The sequence below is a fragment of the Lithobates pipiens genome, unplaced genomic scaffold (genome assembly GCF_037356315.1).
Source record: "Lithobates pipiens isolate NorthernLeopardFrog02 unplaced genomic scaffold, aLitPip1_a1.2 Scaffold_23, whole genome shotgun sequence".
Lineage (NCBI taxonomy): Eukaryota > Metazoa > Chordata > Amphibia > Anura > Ranidae > Lithobates > Lithobates pipiens.
Window position 1 is genome coordinate 297,868,635 of NW_027507785.1, and position 25,049 is coordinate 297,893,683.

At 42.5% G+C, this 25,049-nt stretch overlaps 1 pseudogene; it reads left to right on the top strand.

Moving 5' to 3' along the window:
• The first annotated feature begins 24,490 nt into the window (after positions 1-24,490).
• LOC143928525 (U2 spliceosomal RNA) lies at positions 24,491-24,630 on the top strand (annotated as a pseudogene).
• The last annotated feature ends 419 nt before the right edge of the window (positions 24,631-25,049 follow it).

Here is a 25,049-nt window from a genome sequence, read left to right on the forward strand (position 1 = left end):
CTGTGGTTGCTGTGGTTGTGCCATGGGTGCAGCGTAGCGCACCTGTGTCTATCCTGTGGGTTAACTGAACTTTGCTGAAGACTCTGCCTGTGGCAAAAGCTGTACAGGAAGCATCTGCTTATGAGGCTCTTTTTTCCTCTACCACCAGCTTCATTCACAACACTGATGCTGTGGTATGACGAGTTGGCAACCTGCAATCTGGGCTTGCTAACCCGCCATTCCAGAGAAGAAGGTCACAGGCCACATCAGAGGGCTCCACGGGCCACATGTGGCGCCCGGACCACTGGTTGGCCACCCCTGCTCTATATAATTTATAAATAAATTAAACACTTACCTACTTACCACTCCAGACCAGTCTGAGTACACATTATTTATCACTACCCTTTGGATGCGCCTCTGTAACCAGTTTTCTATCCAAGAACAAACCTTATGGTCCATGCCAACAGACCTCAGCTTGTAGATTAAGTGTTTATGGGGAACTGTATCAAATGATTTCCAACGTGAGGGGACTTTCCTAGACAGTTGTCACAGGAATAAGTGTCCCCATTGGAAGATTTCTCCTCTATCATCTATACCTGGTTTGATGGCAACTCAAATTTGGTGATTGGGAGTATAAATGGGTGTGAATCTCCATAACAAAAGCTGACAGGGGTCCTCCTTATTACTCTATCACAAAAAAAGTCTTGCTTTTAGTTATTGTAATGTACCTAATGCTGGAGCCTCACAAGTGAAGTAAGCTTCTCTTACACCTCCGGCTCCGAAATTCTGCTAAAGTGACAGGAATGCCTGAGCACAGATTGAGCCCGAGTGCCTGACTGGTCTTCTGTTGCAGGATGCTGAATAGCATGCTGTGCATTGCTGCAGAGCAAGCTGTACTGGCTAGAACAAGAGATAGGTACAGGCCAGCAGCTTCAGATGCAGGTAACAGAGTCAGGCAATCCAGGTCAGCAACAGAAGGGCAGAACAAGTACAAGCGGAAGGCAGAAGAGTAATCAAGGTCAGGCCTGGGTTAGTAACGCTAGGCAGATGGGCGGTTAGGCAGAAGGAGCAGGCAGAGACTAAATCCAAAGACAAGCCAGGGGTCAGTACAGGCAACGTTCAGGCAGATTCAGAAGCAGATCAAGTCAGTAACAGGGAATCAACACAGGAATGGGGATAGGCCAAATATCCCCCTGTTCGGTTCGCAGAAGAACTCCCGAACGGTGAACCCTATTGAAATGTATGGGAGCTCAACAGGAAAAACCAAAAGTGCCCATTTTGAAGGCTTATATGCAAGAAATTGGTCATAAAATTGGTGTGTGGGTCTGGGTACTGCCCTGGGGGACATGTATCAATGCAAAAAAATATTAAAAACTGTTGTTGTTTTTTTAGGAGCAGTGATTTTATTTATGCGTAAAGTGCAACAATAAAAATGAAAAATTCCTTAATATAGTGCCTGGGGGGTCCCCTTAATGTGTCTGTAAAGTGGTACATCTTTAGCAGGCATAAAACATGCTGCAGCAAAAATTAGGTTTCTAAAGGGAAAATCAAATCACATTTAAAATAACTTGCGGTTGCAATTGCCAGCACCTGGCTGTTGAAAAATAAAGAAAAAATGTATTAGGCTCCTCCCCTTCAGTCCATACCAGGCCCTTCGGGTCTGGTATGGATTTGGAGGGTAACCCCACGCCAAAATAAAAAAAAAAATGACATGGGGTCCCTCCTAAAATCCACACTAGACCCTTATCCGAACATGCAGTCAAGCAGCTCAGGAAAGGGGTGGTGCCCATTTTGAAGGCTTATATGCACGCAATTGCCCATAAAATTGGTATGTGGGTCTGGGTACTGCCCTGGTGGACATGTATCAATGCAAAACATTTTTAAAACTATTGTTTTTTCAGGAGCAGTGATTTTAATTATGCTTAAAGTGTAACAATAAAAATGAAAAATTCCTTTAAATATAGAGCAAGCCCCCCACCCCAAAGCTACTTGTCTACATGTTGATGGGGACAAGGGTCTCTTCGCGATAACCCTGGGCTGTGGTTGTTTAGCTCTGCAGGCAGGGGCTTATTGCAATCTCATAGCCCCCATTAACAAGGGGGCCCCCAAATCTCGGTGCCCCCCCCCTTATGTGAATGAGTATCGGCTGCATTGTACCCCTACCCATTCACCAGAAAAGTGTCAAAAAGTAATACACACAAGAGGTTGTTTTTGACAAATCCTTTATTAAAAAAGAAAAAAATAGTGTCCCCTAATGTAAATCAATCGTCAATCACACTACCCGCCGGACCCGAAAAAAAATATAAAAAATTTAAAAAACCTTCACTTTCTGGGAGGCATGCCGCTGAATGCCTGCTCTCTACTTTGACATTTCATATATAGGTAAGTGTGGCCCCACCCTCTACATCACGGACTGGTGCATGCTGGGTATGTGATACCAGCCAAACATCCAACGTGTTTTGGAGGCAACAACACTCCACTTTCATCAGGAGTCGACACAAGAAAAAACAAGGATGGATCCTCCATTGCTGCTCAGCAGGCAGTTGTCTCATTAATCTATGAGGAGAGGTTAGTACTGGTGCGTGTAGGAAAAGAAGAGAAATTTAACAAAAAGTGTCTTTTACTGGTCTCTTTACACTTGCTCCAGAGGATATAGCTCTAATCTTGTAGAAGGGAGATAAGGGTACTGATCCCCTCCCTCCCCCTGCCCTCCCCCCTTTTTTTTCCTGTCCCCCAAACGTCCACCCAATATGGGTCATTTCTTTTCTTTGCTGTTGTTTTCTCTTTTTGTTGTTTCGTTTGGTCTTATATTGTTTGGCTGTTTTGAAAAATTAAGTCCAGTTAAGGTGTTATGGACACAATAGTTATCCATATGCAATGTTCAAGGACATGGAGTCTGACTTTTTGTCTGATGTATTTCTTCAGGATGTGTGTGTACTATGAGTTGTATCTCTTGGTCAGCTCTGATTACTGTTTTTCCCACATTTTTCAGTGGGAACTTTACTTAAATAAGTAATTTAAATAAGGAAAAGGCTAAGGCTGAATCCAAGCTAAGTTCCCTTTCAAACAAGAGGTCTGGACCCAATCAAACCCTCCATTCTCCTCTATAGGTAGTTGGATGTAAATGGACCTGCTACCTCCAGGTCTGATCCGCTCTGGCAAAGAAAAAAAGTAAGGGGATCCATTCTCTTGTGTCTGGCCAGATTGGATTGGAGGGCAGTCAAGTGTAAACAGACAGCTGGACCATTTACATCTGGCTGCCCAAAGAGCAGGACGGGCTGTGTCTATGTCCACTCAGCTCAGCAGGGAATCAGCAGATGGATCCCCTTCTGGGCAAAATCAGATCCAGCCCATGTGACAGGGGCCTAAGGGTTACCATATACTTCCTAGCCTGAGATGCAACTTTGTCCACCATTGTTGATTTAAATCGACTCCTGCTGCAGCCTCTCACATTGTGACTTGCAACTCCTCCAGCGGGGCCTTTCCTTTTCCCCAGCCAACCAGATAAACAAGTTTCTTTAAGGACATTTCCAGATGAACTAGGTCTATAAGGATATTTCCCTCTTCCTTCAGAAGATGCACCTCAAACTGATTCATCAGTTACTGGGTCCAGAGGAGGGTGGGGCCCCCATGCCCAGTGCTGAGGACAGGAAGAAAAATACTTGATTTCACTACTGGAAGAAAACTCCAGTGGGGATGAGATGGAGAACCCTCTAGAAGATCCTTGGAGGAGACAGGCTAACCTCACCATCAGGTCTGTCAAGATGCCACAGTTCATGAGGAACCACTGGTTGGGAGTCTTCCTGGACTTAGTAGAGGAAGATTTTAACAAAGTAAGATAGGATGGTACTTTAGGGGATAACCTTTCACCTGAGGAGAGGAATGCCTTAAGAGAATTTAGTGAAGCCCCAAATTTAATTATAAAACCAAGTGATAAGGGAGGGAATGTTGTCCTTTTATCTGAAAAGTATTATGTGGACGAGATTCTGAGACAACTATCTGATCAATCTACGTATGTGAGACTTAAGACCAATCCCTTCCCACTAGTTATAGGTTCACTTAACTACAAGCTTCTTTTTGCTTTTGAGGCATCCCTCCTCACCAAAAAGGATGCCCTGATTAAGGGAATAATGATGGAATTGCCCACCTATGTTCGCAACACATGTAATGTCCTGACTAGGATAGCTGGGGTGGAGGTACCAGAGGGCGCCATACTTGTTGGTATTGATGTGGATTCCCTCTATACCTCCATCTCCCATCACTGTAGTCTAGCCACGGTGGCCCATTTTTTGGAAAATGAAATACACCTCCATGGCATCAAAGGATGAATTTATTTTGGAGTTGTTGGAATTTGCCCTCAATCATAACTGTTTTCAGATTTTGGGGCAAACTATCAGCAAAAAATAATAATGGGTGCATCCATAGGGGCACCTTGAGCACCCACATATGATTGTCTCCATCTTGGGTGGTGGGAGGAGACCCTTGTTTACCATTCACCAATATACCTTGACCACGTAAGTCTGTGGCTGAGGTACATCGATGATATCCTGGTGGTCTGGAATGGTGGGATCCAGGAGTTGCATGATTTTATATCTGAGCTCAATATTAATGATAAAAACATCAAATTTACATATACATGGGTTCTCAAAACCTTATCTTTCCTTGACATCCTGATCACCACCAATGGTGGTAGTTTGGAGACATTTAGACATTTAGAAAACCCACTGCGGCAAATACACTACTTCAGGCCTCCAGCATTCATCTGCCATTGCTTATTAGAGGGATTCCAACTGGACAGTTCCTCTATATTCGCAGAAACTGCTTAAGTAAGACTGCCTGAGTCACATGAACTTTATCAGAGATTTAGACAGAGGGGCTACTCCCACAAAGCTATCAGAAATGCAAGCAGGAGGGCCTCCTCAACCAAAAGAGGGGACCTTCTTGTTCCTAAACAGACAAATGATTTGTATTCTAAATCTATCATACCCCAACCTTCCCCGGTGAGAATTACCCGCTATGGGGCCCAATGAGAGGAGGTTAGGTCAATTTTGGACAAGCATTGGTCAATCTTGACAAGATCTCCTGGCCTCACCAGTATCATGGGCCCACAACCATTGCTAGTTTCTAGGAGAAGTATGAACCTCAAAGATAGCCTTGTACATTCAGAATTTACTCGTAGTCCATCCAACACCTGGCTGACAAACATTCCTCGTTCCAAAGGCATGTTTCCATTCGGCCATTGCCACATCTGTCAACATGCTTAATGTACAGATAGGTCCCTCGATGCAGATGATAGTAAAGTCTATCAGATCCAACAATGTATTACCTGTAGTACTGAAGAGGTCTTGTATATTCTACAATGTCCATGCCAAAAACTATATGTTGGAAAGTAATTAGTGTAGCGCTAAAAAAAATTACATTTTTTTTTGTGTACAAATATAATATACAAAGTGCCAGTATTGCTAAAGAGCAAAATAAAAGGTGAATAATGAGTGGATATAAAGTCCCAAAGAAAAAATGTGTACAATTAAATGAAACTATAACTTGATATAGTCTATATGGAAGAAATTAACTTCCATTAGTTCTTTCCACTGCAAACAGTCCTCTTAAAATGCCAAATGTGAAAATATGGATGGAAATCTTCCCATGAAATGACACCAAACAGGTGGGGGGACTGTGTAGAACAATGGAAACAGCAACAACAGGCGGTTGACTGAAGTGGTATCAACAATCAATCTTTCACAAGTAAAAGATGGGTACTCTTATCGATGGTGTTGGACCCACCTGTCATACGACAGTGGGCCGGTAAGGCTTGTAATCCCAATGGCACCAATGGGTCCTGGTCAGGCTCTGTAAAATGGATCCTCACTTCTCCTTCTTAGAACTCAAGCGGAACAGGTACTTCTGGTGGGAGTCCTCACCTGGTTGTCTCCAGACTCCAAGGAAGCAGGTATTCGGGACGAAATATATCCAGAAATGAATTTTATAAAAAAACTCATAGGAATGGTATATGGGAAAAAGAAAAAACAAAAAAGCTCCGGATGGTGCACCTTTAATAAACCCCAAAGGGGTTTATTAAAGGTCATAAAATTTATAAATGACACAAAAATATTAAAAGTGATCATGAAATTGAAATAAAAAAGTAAAAGCAATTTGGAGTACATGAGATGCTGGTCCAATGCGTTTCGACACTAAGGGTCTTCAACAGGGGCAAAGTTATAGTTTCATTTAATTGTACACATTTTTTCTTTGGGACTTTATATCCCCTCATTATTCACCTTTTATTTTGCTCTTTAGCAATACTGGCACTTTGTATATTATATTTGTACACAAAAAAAAGCGCTACACTAATTACTTTACATTTTGTTTTGGCTTTATTTGCTTGAGTGGCAGCCGCTGTGCTTTCCTGATAGTACATATTGGGTTAGCGCAGTGTTTTCCCACCTTCACCCCTAAAAACTATATGTTGTCAAGACAAAACGACAGTTACACAATTGCATCGGTGAACACTTGTGTAGTATCAGGAATATTCAAAAAAGCAAGGATAACCCGAAATGGGGCCCCATTGCACAACATTTTAAGAAGTTCCATGATTCCCCTGTTGATGGATTAAAGATAAAGGGCTTTTTTGTTCTATCTTTGCCAAATCGCAGAGGAGATTATGACACAGTCCTTCTGCGGAAGGAAAAGGAATGGATCTACCGTTTACGGACTATGATCTCAAAAGGCTTAAATACAAAACTAAGTCTACAGGTATTCCTTGAACACTAATCATGCTGACTGGGATATGTGGCAGAACTATACCAATCATTTCATTGGGGGGGTAGGGTGCGATTTGTTGCATTACATCCATACTATACACAAGTAACTAATCTACATGTGATCCAAGTTTATGTCCTCCTCTATTTTCACATTTTTTACAATTTTTTAACAATTAATATTACCATACTTTGAGAAAAAAATAAACCTGATTTAAATATTCTGAATGAATTACCCCCTAGCTAGGGAAAACTGGATTGGTCTTGGTACCATGAATCCAAACAAGGTGAATAATGGCACCTTTGTATTAAATGTAACTTTTAAATTATAACACCATTGTTGTAATGCAGTGGCTTTAAAAAAAAAAATTGGAAGGGGAGGAGTATCCCTGTTATAAGCTTGCTAATGAGTCTATTGCATTGTTCTGAAGAAGCTCAGGTGACTGAGTGAAATGCATTAACGCTATGGTGCTATACAGCTCGGCCACCTGGCTACCCACATGCGGTTCCATCTACTGCATCACTCCGCCTAAACATGGAGTAAATCTGGCATCACAGGGAACCACTATCCAGCGCTAACTTTGAAGAGCTGTCTGAAATCCAACATTGGCTAATTATTCATTTAACTGTTTTGAAATATCCAGAGTAAGGTTACCTAAAAACCTGGGAATTCGAATGGTTGTTACACCTCACCGTTATGAACGGATTATGGAGACAAGCAGCATAGTGGGTGAGATCTTGACAAGGGACACTGAAGTCCTGCTACTACAGTGTTTCATTTTTGTATCACATTTATAAGTTCTTACAGTATCAACTGTTGTAACTTTATCTACAAGAGACACTTCCATATATCTCCCCATGGTGAATCTATCTGTTTCTAACATCTAGACTATATCTACCCGCAATCACATATGCGATTATCTCTGGATAGCATATGTCCGCTCTTCCAATGCAGCTAAATATCATAGTTTCCTCTAATCAATATCCCCGCTTCCAATGTTTGACACCACTGTGTGCCTGCAGCAGACTGATGGTGTCATCCCAGTCTAGGTAAAGCTCAAAAAAATACATTTTATTAATAAAAAAAAAAATCATATAGATACTGCATATTATGAAACGTCAGAAATGGATTCATGCACACTTCTAAAGTTATTAAGACGTTCATTTTACCTAAATTTTTGTCCCAATCCTATACTGGCAAAAGCTTAAAAGTCCTGCACTAGTCACTGTATGAAGTTGTATTCTGTCATTTTACCAACGTAACAAAAAAGGAGCTGCCATTGTAATTTTTTTCAAAGAGTCATCTCCATCACTTGCTTACCAAACCTGAAAGGAAACACTAAAAAAATAATAATAAACACATGTTTAGTTGCCTGAATTTTCTCTCCTTGTCATTCTGCCTTTACCTCTGAGATTTCCTTCCTCCCAACATTAATCTTTTCTTGTCAAAGACACGGCCACCAGGGATAAGAAGACCAGTGTGTTGAGTTTGCATGGTGACCATGTGCAGTGACTCTCTAGTTGGCTTGGCACAATAAAAGGCTAACACTCTGGTAATGTTACAAAGGTTTTGGGGGGGCCATGGTTTTTGTTTCTTGTATTATGCATAGGGGATATACATCAAATTCCTGGGAATACTCTCTGGGATGACAAACGTTTATTGGTAGTACAAAATGTGTTAGATATATTTGCCAGACAAATGTAAAAATAGCCCGAAAAGCTATGTCAGGGGAGGCTTTGACATGGGAACATTTTTAGACATTAGAGTTATATAATCCTATATATTTAATATTGAGTTCCAGCTTGAATCTACACCTCAGCTAGCACCAGCTTCATGGCAGTAAACCGTATCTCACGCAAAAAGGTGCACAGATAAATGTTTAATTGTAAAAGCTCAGGAGGACCCAACAAGCATAGCCGAAGGTCTATTTGTACTGTGGCACCCATGGCGTCATGCTAAAAGTTTATTATTTTCTCCCGGTAAGCATGTATTTGTGTGCAGGAAGGATCCAAGGGGCCTTGAAACTTAGGGCATACTGGTTTTTAAGACAATAACAGAATTTGTGTCAAATATATACGATAATATATAAAAAGATGGCTAAGCTTATCAGTAGACTTGTGCACAATGGAAAATTTCGTTTAGTTTCGGTTCATTGTCATTCGTAAAATACATCATTTCATTCTGTTATATTCGTTATGTTACGTTAATAAGTTTTCGTATAATTCTTTATTATTCGTAGAGTGTCTAATTCATTCGTTCGTATTCGTTGAAATTCGCTATTTATGTATGTATAGACATTCGTGATAATGATTTGTAGTTTGGAAAGTCGTTTGTTTATTGAATCTTTTAACACACACAATGACAACGTCTCTTCTCCTCGGCTCAAATACAATACAACACCCTTCTAACTCAGTTCTCAGGAATGCACTTTGCCAGTAATCCATCCTCCGGCACAAAATTAATTAGCTGATTGGACTATAAGATTTACTTTGAGCTGACCTTTTGTTTGATTAGATCTTTAACCACTTGAGGACCGCCGTATTGCCAATGTACGTCAGCACAATGGCACAGGCAGGCACAATCACGTACATCTACGTGATTGCCTTCCAGCGGGTGGGGGGTCCGATCGGACCCCCTCCCGCTGGTTACGGCGGTCCGATTCGGTCCAGGAGCGCTCCGTGATGAGGGGATGGCCGTTGGTTTTCGGCCACCCCCTCTGGATCGCTCCTGGCCAATGAGAAGCTTCCTCCCCTGTGTATTGTTTACACAGGAAGGAGGAAGTGATGTCATTCTCCTCGGGGCGGTCTTTTTGACCGGACTACGAGGAGAAGACAGAAAGTAAGTGTGCACCAACACTACACTGACATGTAGGTACACACAGGCACACAAACCCCCCCCGACCCCCCCCCCGATCGCCCCCCGATCCCCCCCCGCCCCCCCTCCCCCCCTCCCCCCCCAGTCACAGTGTCACTGATTGCATTGATCATTTCTTTACTGATCAATGCATTCAGTGTCAGTTGTGACAGTAAAAACTGTCAGGACAGTTAGTGTTAGGTCCAGGGTAGCCCCCTATCACCCCCCAATAAAGATTTAACCCCCTGATTGCCCCTAGAGTTAACCCTTTCACCCCTTTTGCCAGTGTCACTAAGCGATAATTTTTCTGATCGCTGCATGTGTCGCTAGGTAGCTAGTTATTTTTTTAGGTTCACCGCCAGGTTTTTATATCGCTAGGTACCCCGATATACTACCCAATAATGGTTTTAACCCCTTGATTGCCGCTAGTTAACCCTTTCACCCCCTTTTGCCAGTGTCACTAAGCGATCGTTTTTCTGATCGCTGCATTAGTGTCGCTACAGTCGCTAGGTAGCTAGTTATTTTTTTAGGTTCACCGCCAGGTTTTTATAGCGCTAGGTACCCTGATATACTACCCAATAATGGTTTTAACCCCCTGATTTCTGCTAGTTAACCCTTTCACCCCCTTTTGCCAGTGTCACTAAGCGATCGTTTTTCTGATCGCTGCATTAGTGTCGCTACAGTCGCTAGGTAGCTAGTTATTTTTTTAGGTTCACCGCCAGGTTTTTATAGCGCTAGGTACCCCGATATACTACCCAATAATGGTTTTAACCCCCTGATTTCTGCTAGTTAACCCTTTCACCCCCTTTCACCAGCGATCACAGTATAAGTGTCACTGGTGACGCTGGTTAGCCAGTTAGTTATTTAGGTTCCCCGTCAGGTTTTTATATAGCGCCAGGGACCCCCATATACTACCTAATAAAAATTTGAACCCCCTGATTGCTCCTAGTTAACCCTTTCACCACTGATCACCGTATAAGTGTTACGGGTGACTCTGGTTAGTTTGTTTTTTATAGCATCAGGGCACCCACCATTTATTACCCAATAAAGGTTTAACCCCCTGATCACCCGGCGGGTGATATCAATTAGGTTTTAGGGTCAGGGTCTGCGTCGCCCCAGGCAGCGCTAGGTTAGTGCCAGTACCGCTAACACCCACACACAAAGCATACACCTCCCGTAGTGGTATAGAATCTGAACAGATCAATATCTGATCTGATCAGATCTATACTAGCGTCCCCAGCAGTTTAGGGTTCCAAAAAAACGCATTGTTAGCGGGATCAGCCCAAATACCTGCTGGCACCTGCGTTTTGCCCCTCTGCCCAGCCCACCCAAGTGCAGTATCGATCGATCACTGTCACTTACAAAACACTAAACACATAACTGCAGCGATCGCAGAGTCAGGCCTGATCCCTGCCATCGCTAACAGTTTTTTGGTAGCATTTTATATTCAAATCCGGAAGGCAGTGCTTGGTTTTCGGGGTCCCGTACGTGGCTAGGCTCCCAAAAAGTCCCCCACATGTGGTATCCCCGTACTCGGGAGAAGCAGCAGAATTTATTTTGGGGTGTAATTTGACTTCTGCCCATAGCATGTGTGAGCAATATATCATTTAGTGACAACTTTGTGCAAAAAAAAAAAAAGTTTGTAATATTCCCGCAACTTTTGGCAAAATATAAAATATTCCATGGACTCAACATGCCTCTCAGTAAATAGCTTGGGGTGTCTACTTTCCAAAATGGGGTCATTTGGGGGGGTTTTGTGCTATTTTGGCATTTTATGGACTTCGAAACTGTGATAGGTAGTGAGGAGTTAAATCAAAAATTTGCACCCTTAGAAATCCTGAAGGTGGTGATTGGTTTTCGGGGTGCCGTGCGCGACTAGACTCCCAAAAAGTCCCACACATGTGGTATCCCCGTACTCAGGAGAAGCAGCAGAATGTATTTTGGGGTGTCATTTCACATATGCCCATAGCATGTGTGAGCAATATATCATTTAGTGACAACTTGGTGCAAAAAAAAAAAAGTTTGTAATATTCCCGCAACTTGTGGCAAAATATAAAATATTCCATGGACTCAACATGCCTCTCAGTAAATAGCTTGGGGTGTCTACTTTCCAAAATGGGGTCATTTTGGGGGGTTTTGTGCTATTTTGGCATTTTATGGCCTTCGAAACTGTGATAGGTAGTGAGGAGTTAAATCAAAAATTTGCACCCTTAGAAATCATGAAGGTGGTGATTGGTTTTCGGGGTGCCGTGCGCGACTAGACTCCCAAAAAGTCCCACACATGTGGTATCCCCATACTCGGGAGAAGTAGCGGAATATATTTTGGGGTGCAATTCCACATATAACCATGGCATGTGTGAGCAATATATCATTTAGTGACAACTTTTTGTAAAAAAAAATTATTATTTTTTTTTTTGTCATTATTCAATCCCTTAGGACAAAAAAAATAAATATTCAATGGGCTCAACATACCCATCAGCAATTTCCTTGGGGTGTCTACTTTCCAAAATGGGGTCATTTGGGGGGGATTTGTACTGCCCTGCCATTTTAGCACCTCAAGAAATGAGATCGGCAGTCATAAATTAAAAGCTGTGTAAATTCCAGAAAATGTACTCTAGTTTGTAGACGCTATAACTTTTGCGCAAACCAAAAAATATACGCTTATTGACATTTTTTTTACTAAAGACATGTGGCTGAATAAATTTTGCCCTCAATGTATGACTAAAATTTAGTTTATTCGATTTTTCTTATAACAAAAAGAAGAAAATATCTTTTTTTTTCAAAATTTTCGCTCTTTTTCCATTTATATCGCAAAAAAAAAAAATCGCAGAGGCAATCAAATACCATCAAAAGAAAGCTCTATTTGTGGGAAGAAAAGGACGCAAATTTCGTTTGGGTGCAATATTGCATGACCGCGCAATTACCAGTTAAAGCAGCGCAGTGCGAAATTGCAAAAAGACCTCTGGTCCTTAAGGTATTAATTGGTCCGGAGCTGAAGTGGTTAAAGAATTACCAAATTCATTCAAATTCATTTGAATTCATTCAAATTCATTCGTTATATTTCTTTCGTATTCGTTGTTATTCGTTATTTTTTTATTTGGACATTTCAGATACATCCGAATGTCCGAAAGATGCAAAATTCGGCCCAATTTCGATTCGTTACGAAACGAATTGCACAAGCCTACTTATCAGGCAGTTTCAGGAAGACCAATCAGTGGATGGTTGGAGCCTCTTCCCAGGTCTTATCATCAGTAGAACCCAAATTAGCCTCCCACAAAATCATTCCATTAGAAACCTGAGCTTGAACTGTGAGGTCCTGGAGGGCTGTGTAGGTTTCCAAAATGATTTGTTTGGGCGAAGCTCTAACTATAGCAGAAGCCAAATGATTATCTTCAAGTACAGGTCATACAGGCCCGAAAGTGCCTGGTGGATTGCATGTCCAAACTGACGGTGTCAGAAAAGTATAGCATTAAATTACACTTTTAAATCCAAAAAAGATTTGAGCTGCTCAAGCGTTAAGATCTGAGTTAAATGAATTATACAATGTATACACCAAAGCTCAGAATGTGGCACCATATTAAACTCAGGCAAAGATCAATTTTGCCAAAGTGGATGGAGTGTCACTATTAACCCTCAAAACACCTAGTATGGACATAGCTAGAGTAATATAAATTGAAGTTTGGTTGTGTCAAATGTTTTAAGGTGGATCAGTTTGAACCCTTAACATTTAACTGGACACATGTAATGTGTAACTGCACCCAGCAACCTAAAAATATGAGGTTAATGGCGTGTGAGGCAAAACTAGTGTGTTCTGGTATTTCCAGTGATGGCCACTGTTAATACTTCTCCTGTAGGAACAGTTTTAAGGAAGGTTCTTTTCTGTTCCAGCATAACTGTGCCCACTATGTACAAAGCCACCTCCATAAAGATATGGTCTGATGAGTTTTGAGTGGAGAATCTTGATTTGCCTGGAAGATCTCAATTTTGCTGTGCTACTAGTCTTACTGAACACCTTTGGTTTGAATTGGAACCAAGTCTTTTTTTAAATCAGTTCCTGATCTCACAAATGCTCTTTTGGCTGAATGGGCACAAATTCCCACAGACAAAACCCAAACTCTTGTGGTACATCTTCCCAGAGGACTGGAACCTGTCATAGCTGCAAGTTGGGGACCAACTCTATATTAATGCCAATGGTTTTGGAATGGGATCTCCCCTTTAACAAGCTCATATGAGTGTGAATATCAGGCATCCACACACTTTTAGTCATATAGTGTAAAAGTAAGAAAAAAAAGATCAAGAACGTTTTAATTCCTAGACACTACATTCATCAATCTATTTTAGCCATAACGAAACATGGCAGATTTTTATGTGTTGCTGTTTCTTGCAAACTGTGCATCGAACACATCTTTCTAATGGATTTAAGGTCTCTCTGTGTTTTCTGCTAAAACATTTTAACACAGACTTGAACGTTAGAGAATGTCACATTTTGTTGATTGACCAAGAATGAAAAATATATATGTGGCACAAAAGAGATAAGGGTTGAATGAGGTCTTGGCAGTTAGGAGGAATCAGAGAAAAGTGTGAATACACAGGCTCAGCAGTACCAGGCATGGGGACAGCAGGCACAAGAGATATATGCCATACTCAGTAAATTAAGCTTCCATTGTCTTAAAGATAACCAATTTTTCAATGTAATGTTCTGTTAACAGCTACATAGCAGATAATCTTATGGTTTCATGCTTGATCATGGTTGACCATTACTTTTTTTCATCAATAAATTTGATCTTGATAGTTTACCACATCGTGTTTTAGCAAAAAGGCCTAAATGGTGATTTTCAAATATACACCATGTGATATGTCTTATATAACAAATATTACTATAGCCAAGGAACTGCAGAAGATGCCAATGAGCAATGCTTACAACATATGATGGGCAATATACTGTATTATTTAAAGTATGAGTAAAGCCTAAATTTAGTTTGGGTAATAAAAAGAAATTCATCCTCTGTCAGCCCCTAAAATAAAAAAGCAGTATTGAGGATTATACTCACCCTCTCTCATAATACGACTCCCAAAGGACCTGCTTACTGAATCAGTTCTGGGTCCTCTTCTAGATTTAATGATGGCAATCATCACTGCACTAATTTTCTGTTATCCTAGGATATCGAAGCACTGTACAACCCTCAAAATTTCCACTCACCTACTCACATTTGGCTTACATTGGGCAAGTGGAAATTACCAGAGGGCGAGTGTGGAGCAGGGGTGGACTAGGCCAACAGTTTCCTGGCTGATTGCTTCTAGCAGAAGTGATGTGGCCTTTTTGCCGGGGGGCAATTGCCTTCCTGCCCCTCGAGCCACTCTGATGCCCTGTAAAAAAGGCTGCACTGCTTCTGCCAGAAGCGATCAGCCAGGAAGCTGTCAGGAGGAGAGCCAGCCGGATCACACAGAGTGAGGATCACTCACTGTCACACAGCTTGAATATGAAACACTGGATGCTGTCAAACGAAGTCCTGCCTCCTGGACTGGCTCCTATGATGAACAGTACAATGTTTCAATGCCAGTCCAGAAGGTGGGACATGGTTTTACAGTGGCAGGCGTTTCATCTCCAAGCTGTGTTAGAGAGATCCCTGCGCTGTGTGATCCAGCCAGCAATCCTCCCAATTCCTCCCTGTGACCCTTGCTGCATTAATGGGCAACGATGAGGCTGTACTGATGGGCACTAATGAGGCTGCACTTATGGGCACTGATAGACTGCACTGATGGGCACTGATAGGCTGCACTGATGGGCACTGATAGGCTGCATTGATGGTAACAGATGAGCTTGCACTTATTGGCACTGATGAGGCTACACTGATGGGCACTGATAGGCTGCATTGATGGGTACTGATAGGCTGCATTGATGGGCACTGATATGCTTTATGTTAAGATTGTTAAAGTTGTTGTTGGAGGAAGGAACTAACATGTTTCGGGAAACACAGGCATCTGTTATTCTTAGAAGTGTGGAATGCTGAAGTGGTTTTCTGAAGTTTTGTGTTGCTATGACTATTTTAGTGATTTTTACTGTATAGATATAGGAGTGATACATTTTGGTTGCATGTGTTATTTTTGGAGGCTAGAATTCCCCTACTCATAGGATAATTACCTTGTTACACTGGTTCATGAGCTCAGGACAGGAAGTGATGCTACACGAAGTACGGGGAGGGAACAAGGGAGTTGAACAAGCCATGTGCTGAGGACACAAAGGAACTGGTAGAAGCTCTGCAGGACTCCAAGGAGTGAGGAGCAGTCTGGAAGATTCCTGGATTCTGAAAGATGACTCCATCATCATAACGAAAGACTGAAAATAGGAACGTTATCTAGGGATGACACTAAATCTACATTTCAAGTTAAGTCACTTTTACTGTATCCCTCGTGCATACATTATCCATGCAAATTTGCTGGGAAGAATAGTTCGTTTTCTATATTTCTATACAGTATATTTTATACACATTCTGTGATACTTTGTATGCCATGAATTGTTTTTCCTACAAGTGATTGCAGCTTTTTTTGTTTAGTAAATCAAATTAATATATACTACAGAGGTTTTTATGCTTCCTTGCTTTCACTGCAAAGTAACCTAAAAGACGCAAAGCAAAACAGGTTGCAGCACTGGGACGTAAGAGAGAGAGGAGAAACAGCCACTTAAGAGGCAAATATGCATTGAGTTCTATTCCAGGGACCTGTCAGTTTTAAAGCGGAGGTCCACCCTAAAGTGGACCTTCCGCTCATTGGAACCCTCTCCCCCTCCGGTGCCACAATCGGCACCTTTCAGGGGGGAGGGGGGTGCAGTTACCTGGATAATCCAGGTAACTGCACCCACTTCCGGGACAGTTCTCTGCGGAAAGGGGCGTAACTTACGCCCCTTTCCGCAAGTGCCCGCCCCTTCCCGCAAGTGCCCCGCTGCCTGCTGGGAAACACACAGATCCCAGAGGCAGCGGGGAGCGTCCTTATTGCGCAGCGCGATTCGCGCATGCGAAGTAGGGAACCGGGAAATGAAGCCGAAAGGCTCCATTTCCTGATTCCCATACCCAAGATGGCGGCGGCAGGACCCGACAGGCGACCTAGAGATCGGCTTCGGGTGCCGACATCGCGGGCGCGCTGGACAGGTAAGTGTCACTATTTTAAAAGTCAGCAGCTGCAGTATTTGTAGCTGCTGGCTTTTTAAAAAAAAAAAAAACGCGGAGTCCCGGTGGACTCCCGCTTTAAATCTTTAGAGACCCTGAGAATGGTTTGTTTAACCATTTTAGCCCCGGAAGTATTTACCCCCTTCCTGACCAGAGCATTTTTTGCGATTTAGCACTACGTAGCTTTAGTTAACAATTGCCCAGTCAGGCGACGTTGTATCCAAATAAAATTGATGTACTTTTTTCCCACAAATAGAGCTTTCTTTTGGTGGTATTTGATCACCTCTGCGGTTTTTATTTTTTGCGCTATAAACAAAAAAAGAGTATCAATTTTGAAAAAAAATGCAATATTTTTTACTTTTTTTACCCAAAAAAATGTCTCTGTTTAGGCCGACATTTATTCTCCTAAATATTTTTGGTAAAAAAAATGGCAATAAGTGTGTATTGATTGGTTTGCACAAAAGTTATAGGGAATAGCTTTATGGGATTTTTAATTATTATTTTTTTTTTTACTAGTAATGGCAGCAATCTACGATTTTTATTGGGACTGCGACATTACGGCGGACACATCGGACACTTTTGACACTATTTTGGGACCATTGTCATTTATGCAGCGATTAATGCTATACAAATGCACTGATTACTGTATAAATGACACTGGCAGGAAAGGGGTAAAACACTAGGGGGTGATCAAGGGGTTAAGTGTGTCCTAGGGAGTTATTCTAACTGTGGGGGGGGGGGGGTGGGTTACCACTGACATGACAGCGATCACTGCTCCTGATGACAGGGAGCAGTGATCTCTGTCACGTCACTAGGCAGAACAGGGAAATGGTTTGTTTACATAGGCATCTCCCCGTTCTGCCTCTCCAGCTCACAATCACGGGCCGTCAGTGAACATCGAGTTTGTGGGACCTGTGGGCACACTCACGCGGCATGCTGTGGTGAGCCTACGCCCGCAAGCCAGCAAATTTAAAGGGACATACAGGTACGTCCATTTGACTGTAGGAGCCAGTCTGCCAACGTATATGTGTGTGCAGCGGTCGGCAAGTGGTTAAAGAGGCAATTCACCCTCCTAATGCAAATGTCAGTCTTTTTCCCCACTTACTTGCAATGTATAGTTACTCAGGATTATTTTACATTAAATCCCAGTGGATCAAACCTTGTCCTCATCTCTGGCAATGCTGTAGTATTCCAAGTCCTTTTCCAGAGAGTCATCTTCATTTATAAGTCAAGGACAGTCAGCTGTCTCTTCTTGATTTTTGCAGAAGCCCCCCAATGAAGTGGCACTAGATCTCACGCATGCGCAAACAGAGGATCTAGTGCTGTGTCTGCTTACATATTGTTCTATGAAAGGAGGTGTGGAGATGGGTCACTCCTCACCTTTGTAGGTGTATTGTACCCCACTGTATTGTAGGTGTAATGCAGTCCATGAAAAAAGTATGTAGAATATGCAGCAGATAGTAGGTGCACTAAATGGGAGTTACAGCAGGAGTAATTTTATAACTTAGTTTAATAAAGTCAATGTTTTGACAGGGCACAGCCTGCCTTTCTCAATTCATGAGAAAGGCAGACTGTAGCCTGCTAAAACGTGGATGTGATGGACTACCTGACACCCCACTTGGGTGCTTACTCCAAGATACAGCTTCCTCCACCAGGAATCAGATATATTATAGAGAACTAGATGACAGTAGCTTAGTTGCAAACAGGAACTGACTGTATTGTAAATTCACACAGAATATAAACCACACACAATCAGGTAAGAACGTGATCACATCATTCTAAACAATACAAACTGTAAACAGTAATATCTTCAATACATCTAAGCCCTTGTACACACGGTCGGAGATTCCGACAACCAAATCCGTCGGAGTAATTCCTACGGATAAATTACGGAAGAGGTCCGGAAGTGATGTTGCATACACACGGCCGGACTAAGTTGTCGGAAAATCCGATTGTACATAACGTGATGACGTTATTTCATTACGACGGGACTACGATCAGGCTAGTAGCCAATAGCTTTGGTCTAGGAATTTGATCTGAGCATGCGTGGCACTTTGTCCGTCGGAGTAAGCTACACATGATCGGAGTATGTCCGATCGGAGCATTTTGTCGGAAAATTTTACCGGCAAGTTGGAAAACTTGGTCCTTCGGATATTCTGACGGAAACAGTCCGATGCAGACCACACACAGTCGGAATATCCGACAAAATGGTCCGATAGGAAACATTCCATCGGAATCTAGACCGTGTGTACAAGGGCTAACAGTACATCTAATGAACAGCTAACATAAACATAAACAATGATCTTAATTAAAGAGTAAGCTAATTAACAATTAGTCACCTAGACAAGCCTAGTTGTCTCAGGTTAGTGCCCAGCCAGGCAGTTCCCCATAAAGAAGACCCAGGGCTGTCCAAATCTCATTAATCAGGTTTCACTTGTGTAATCTGTCCATTAGGCAAGTCATCATAAGAGAAAAATCATACAATGTTCCAACAGTGTGAAAAAGCGGAATTCATTTATCTTCTTTCGAACATAAGTTTGACTCGGCCCGGTTGCCGATTAAGCGAACAATTTGGAGTGTTCCCGACAAATTCAAAAGCCGCGGAACACCCTTTAAAAGTCTATAGGAGAAATCAAAAGTGCTAATTTTAAAGGTTAACATGCCCCCAGGGGGCATGTATCAATGCAAAAAAAGTCATTTAAAAGTACTCACAGCTATTAATGAATTGTCGGGTCTCTGCAATACATATAAAAGTAATTTTAAAAAATGGCCTGGGATTCTCCCACAGTGCATTACCAGGTCCTTTGGGCCTGGTATGAATATTAAAGGGAACACTGAACCAAAATTAAAAAAAAAATGCATGAGGGTCCGCCAAAATTCCATACCAGGCCCTTCAGGTCTGGTATAGATACTAAGGGGAACCCTGTGCCAAAATAAAAAAAAATGGACTAAAAGATCATTAGATCATTTTCACCTTGGCGAGAAAGAAGGTGGGGGAATGGATGGACCAAAAAAAAAAAAAATTACAAAAAGTATTAAAATGTAGGTAAAAAAAATAGGTATACTATACCATTTCATACCATTTTAAAATTTAGCCTTTCTAAAATGACCTTCTATGCTTCTTTTATATCCATTTTATAGTCAGAATGTCCCTGAATTGTCAACCTCTGCTTCTGTAATTGCCTCACTGCCTCTTCCAGAGTTCTCCACAAAGCCTGACATTAAATCACAGGAATATGGAATATGACTTCGTTTCAGCCATGGAAACAATATTTAGTTTGTATTCAAGATTTCCCAGAACTCTTATCCCCCTGCTCCTGTAACTGGCTCCAGACTTCTCCCAGCAATATGCATTGAGGTGGAGATGAAATTACAAGCAGCCTGTTGCCTCTGAGATAAATAGATGCTTTCATTACACAGGTCACAAGACCTGTTTTCAAAACTGTGGATGGAGCTCTGCACCGTAGCTTTTTTTTTTTTTTTCCTGTAATGCCACCCGGCTCATCTATCAGCACGCTGGCGGATTACTTTGTACGTCGTTACCGTAAATGATAAGAATAGACACCTGGTTTCCAGTTCACTTACAGTGCCCCTCTCACATCATTTCCTGCAGCTTCTGAACTTATTAGTGCTCAAAGCGCTACAAGCATTAAACCTCATTACAAAATTAACTTCCAAGCTGATTTCAGCATACTGTTTGCTCCCTGAAATTCATTTGCGAAGCCGCGGCGTTCCAGGACCAATCACATTTAGCCGGGTGATATATTGCTCCCCATAAAAAAACAATTGCTTATAATTGCATAACAACATCAGATGTGCAATATAATTTTGTTATTGTTATTAGTGGAAGATAATTTAGTAGTGGATTTGACACACTGTATAGATGCTGGGAATTTAGGCTGAGCATTTCCATAGTTAATTATACCATTTTATTGGGTTTTATTATATTAGGGCTAATTAATAAAACATGAAACATATATTCCATTACCAGCTGAAATATTTTCATAAGGACCGGAGTCCCTGCCATAGATCCACCAGCCTAACAACGTAATTTGATTGTCTGTGCCTTGCAGTGTTCTGCTTTATCTATTTTGCGAGCCAGCTCGGATGCCTACTCCAAAGATCTTTGCTGCTTTTAGCAATGTCCTCTCTAGTTTGACTGTTTCACCGTCTTAACTCCTTGGCGCCAGGAGTACTGAATACAGCAATACTAAATGCATTAGCACTTAACACTGCATGAACCCAGCCACTGGTCAGGAGGACAGAAGTTATTTTAGGACAGGCATTTGATCAGACGGAGAAGAAAAAAAAATTGCTATCTGCTCAGAAAAGTAACTTATCAAAGCATTGTTAATAATTCTACTGAAAGCAAAAGAATACAGGCCATTCGGGGTCGTTCTTCTAAAGGGCGAGTCCGTATGGGAAAATGATTCTGTGCCCAGATGCATTCTTTTGCTTTGGCATGGCAGAAACAAAGTGATGTCATTGAAGGGCGAGGATGAAGTTGTAATCATAAAATGTCCACATTGTTTGGGTGCATTTGGAATTCAGGGGCATGCCATTAAAGGCCAATTTCCATGAGCCTTCTCCTGTAACCACAGATGTAAGCGACTGCACAATCCTGTGCACAAAGATACAGTAAGCACATTCTAGTCATGGTGATAAGGTACATTGTACCCAAACTCAAAAAAAATGTTTGTCTATATAAGAAACATCTAAAAAAGTTACTTTTGCCTGAGATGGCAATACCCTGAAAAATGTACCATATATGTTGCCTTAATTTCTGCAGTCCACTGGTAAGCAGCCCTACTTTGGCACCAGATTCCACCAAGCTAGCCAGGGCACCTCCCATCTTCCTCATGCTTGGGGGATAGGGTGAAGGTATGCACAACTTCTGTAGAGGGAGAAACTCCACCATCTTGGTTACTTACACTCTCCTGGCTTGAGGCTCATCTCCAGTAATAATAGAATGTCCACAGGGGCCAGAAAACACACAATGTCCAAGTGCAGTAACAAAAATATATTGTAACAGAAGGCCATTAACACACAATAGACACAGCAGGAAGGCAACCGCAAATACTCACAAGTTCTAATTGCGATGAGCCACTAGATTGACAACTCTGAGGTGCCGATGGCATATGTGTCAAGGAGCAGAATGCAGCCTGGCCAGTCAGTACCCAAATGGGAAGGCTTCCAGGAAGGATGGCGCATCCCTGCACTTTCTCTACTACTCCAGAACCTTTCTCTGATGCTAAGTACTGTCCCTTTAAGGCAGGGCAAAAGGGGCAGCTGCCCTGGGTCCTGTCATTGTTTTGGGGCCCAAAGCAGCTGCCTCATACTTGCCAACGATCCTGGTTTAAATGTCCTTGTCCCTGGAAGTTTTAGCCCTGTTGTCGTGTACAGATGACTCACCTGCAGACCCTGTGTTTACATGTAAATAACTGGCATTCATATGTAAATAGCAGCGGCATTACTAAGCAAGTAGCTGTGGCCACCTGCATTGATATGTAAATAAAGGTGGCATTCATATGTATATCATGCTCCCCTGCAGTGAGAAGATGATGTGCTGTAACCTCTAGCAATCAGTGAGCAGTATTACTGTATAGTAATCTCTAGCAACTAATTAACAAGCAGAAATCATTTGCTGTAACCTCTAGATACTAATCAGTGAGCCGTAATGTGTGCTGTAACTTCTAGCAACCAGTCAGTAAGCAGTAATGATATGCTGTAACCTCTGGCAACCAATTGCTGCCTGACCTGATACAGTAAACTGATTTTAAGTCCAGCTTCTATTTATTGTATGTCTCAGAGCAGGTGGAGAGTGAAATTGCATGGGAGGGGGCCCCCAAAAATTGTTTTGCCCGGGGTCCAATCAATATTAAAGATGGCCCTGCCTGACAGACGAGTGACCTGTCCCTGCTCTAGCCACACCAAAATGTACACCAGAACTGGGAGCCAGGGTCTTACATAGTTACATAGTTAGCAAGGTTGAATAAAGACACCAGTCCATCCAATTCAACCTGAGTGTCTACAATTGTCACTATCCCTGAACATTGCACACTCACATCGGTCCCTACCCTCAAGGAGCCCACAATCCAAGGTCCCGATTCTTATACTAGGGCCAATTTTGGACAGAAGCCAATTAACCTACCTGCATGTCTTTGGAGTGTGGGAGGAAGCTGGAGTACCGAGAGGAAACCCACACAGGCACAGGGAGAACATGCAAACTCCAGGCAGGTAGCGTCCTGGTTGGGATTCGAACCAGCTACCCTTTTTATTGCTAGGTGAGAGTGCTAACCATTGCACCACTGTGCTGCCCTCTTAAATTGACTTTGTCTGATCCAAATAGCCATAAAAGTCACATGGGGTGCCATCATCCAATAATATAGCTGCCTTCCTGTAACCGAGGAAACCATAGAGGAACTAGGCTCCCCTCGAATTCCTCCTCCATCTGCATTGCTGCTGTGGACAAGTGCCATGTGCAGTGGAGAAAATAGATTGCACCTGCCTACATGTAATCACATTCTTCACCTCAATAGCTTTGTATCCAGCAGTATAATTCACTACAGTGTCAAAACATATGAACACTGAATGTCCGTCCAGCTCTCCTCAATGCAGGTCTCCTATAAGTGGTTCTCCCTTAGAGACTCTACAGCCTACCCCAAATGGTACTCTCTTCCACAGACTACAGAATTACATAGTGTATATCCGGGGCAGCCTGTTCCTCTCACTCCTCCAACCAAGACTCCTCCCACACTAACTACTGCTTACACACTTCCTGTGCCTTGAGCCTCATGGCTGTATATCTGCAGTGGTAGATTATCTGAGGTTGTGCTGCCCCTGGTTATCTCACCAGATTTGGAGACTCTGCATGGAGAGGAAGCTGTACCTGAAGACCTGCAGTGCAAGGATCTGTCTACAAATGATCAGTAGTTTCAGACGTATAAGCAGCTAATTAGGGTATTTGAATATATACTCAAAAAGTAATATATTATAGAATAATTTACATGAAAGCGAAAATAATAAGTCATCCTTTTTTGCAGAATAGGTCTGCTGCTGCTAAATATTGGGTGCTCGAGGAAATCTAATGTCAAAATATTTTTTCAAATTTGGAATAGAGCACGAAAAGGTAAGAAGAACCTTCAGATTTTTATTTCTGTCTGTGTTCCCCGGAGAGATTCAACTTCTCTATTTATCCAGGCGAACATTTTTACTGGGACCGAAACTAAAGGAAAATGTACAGACATTTAACGCTTGTGTGACTATGTTGCTGACCCTCTAAAAAGCAATCTGTGGTGAACCGCCGGTTTTAACCCTGAAAATGACCCTCCAAGCTGCAACTGCATGCTTTGAATGCAGTTCCAGTGCGGTTGTGGTGTAGCCCTATTCACTTGAATGGGTCGCATTTGGCAGTGGTACCACCTACCAAATGAAACATGCCATTTCATTTTTGCAGTGCTAGTGATGCTTTACTTAGGTACAGCCTTGATTGGCTGCATTGCTGTTTTTAAGTAGACAGTCGGGGAGGGAGGGGGTGGCTGCTTTTTACTGTCTCCTGGCTGCCTGTGTGAAGGAGTTTTTAAAGTCTACCTTTTACTAATAAATAACACTTGACCATAGTTTTTTATGCCTGGGTCACAATTATCTTCATTAAAGGGCAACTATACCTTTAGATAAACTTTAGCTAAATCCACCCTTCCACCCCTTCTAACTTAGATAGCGCTAACCATCCCCATCTCCCTTCTCGGCCTTTTGGCTAAGATCAAGTGTAGTATCTGTTCTTATCAGTTGCCAAAGGAGGTGCTGTTCCATCCCTAATAGAGAGGGTTTGGTCAGCGCTCTCTGATGGTGTAATTAGCATCCAGAAGGACAGTTTCGGTAGGGGCCACCTCGTGCCGCCCGACACTGGGGGCCGATGCATGGTCGAGTCTGAGCCATCTGGAAGGGTGCTCCTGGTGAGGATGGGTGCTGCTATTGGTCCGATCAAGAGGGTTGAGTACCTGGCCTTCTGGCCTGGATTGGGGTAGTTCTAGCCCCGGACAGTTTTTCGGGAGGGAAGACTGGCTCCTCTTTTCTGGGTGGGGAGGAGCGGTTAGTACTTCCCGAATGTAATTAGGTAGGAGTGATGGGAGCGACGGTGGAGCCTGATGGCAAAGCTTCTTGATCTTCATGCCTTCCTGCCTGTGGTGGGGGCTGCTGTGGTCCGGACCTTGGGTCAGGGCGGTCTTGAAAGCCTATGAAGTATGTGCCCCTGGAGTGGCAGTCCCGGGGTGCCTAAAAGTCACTGTGAGTCAG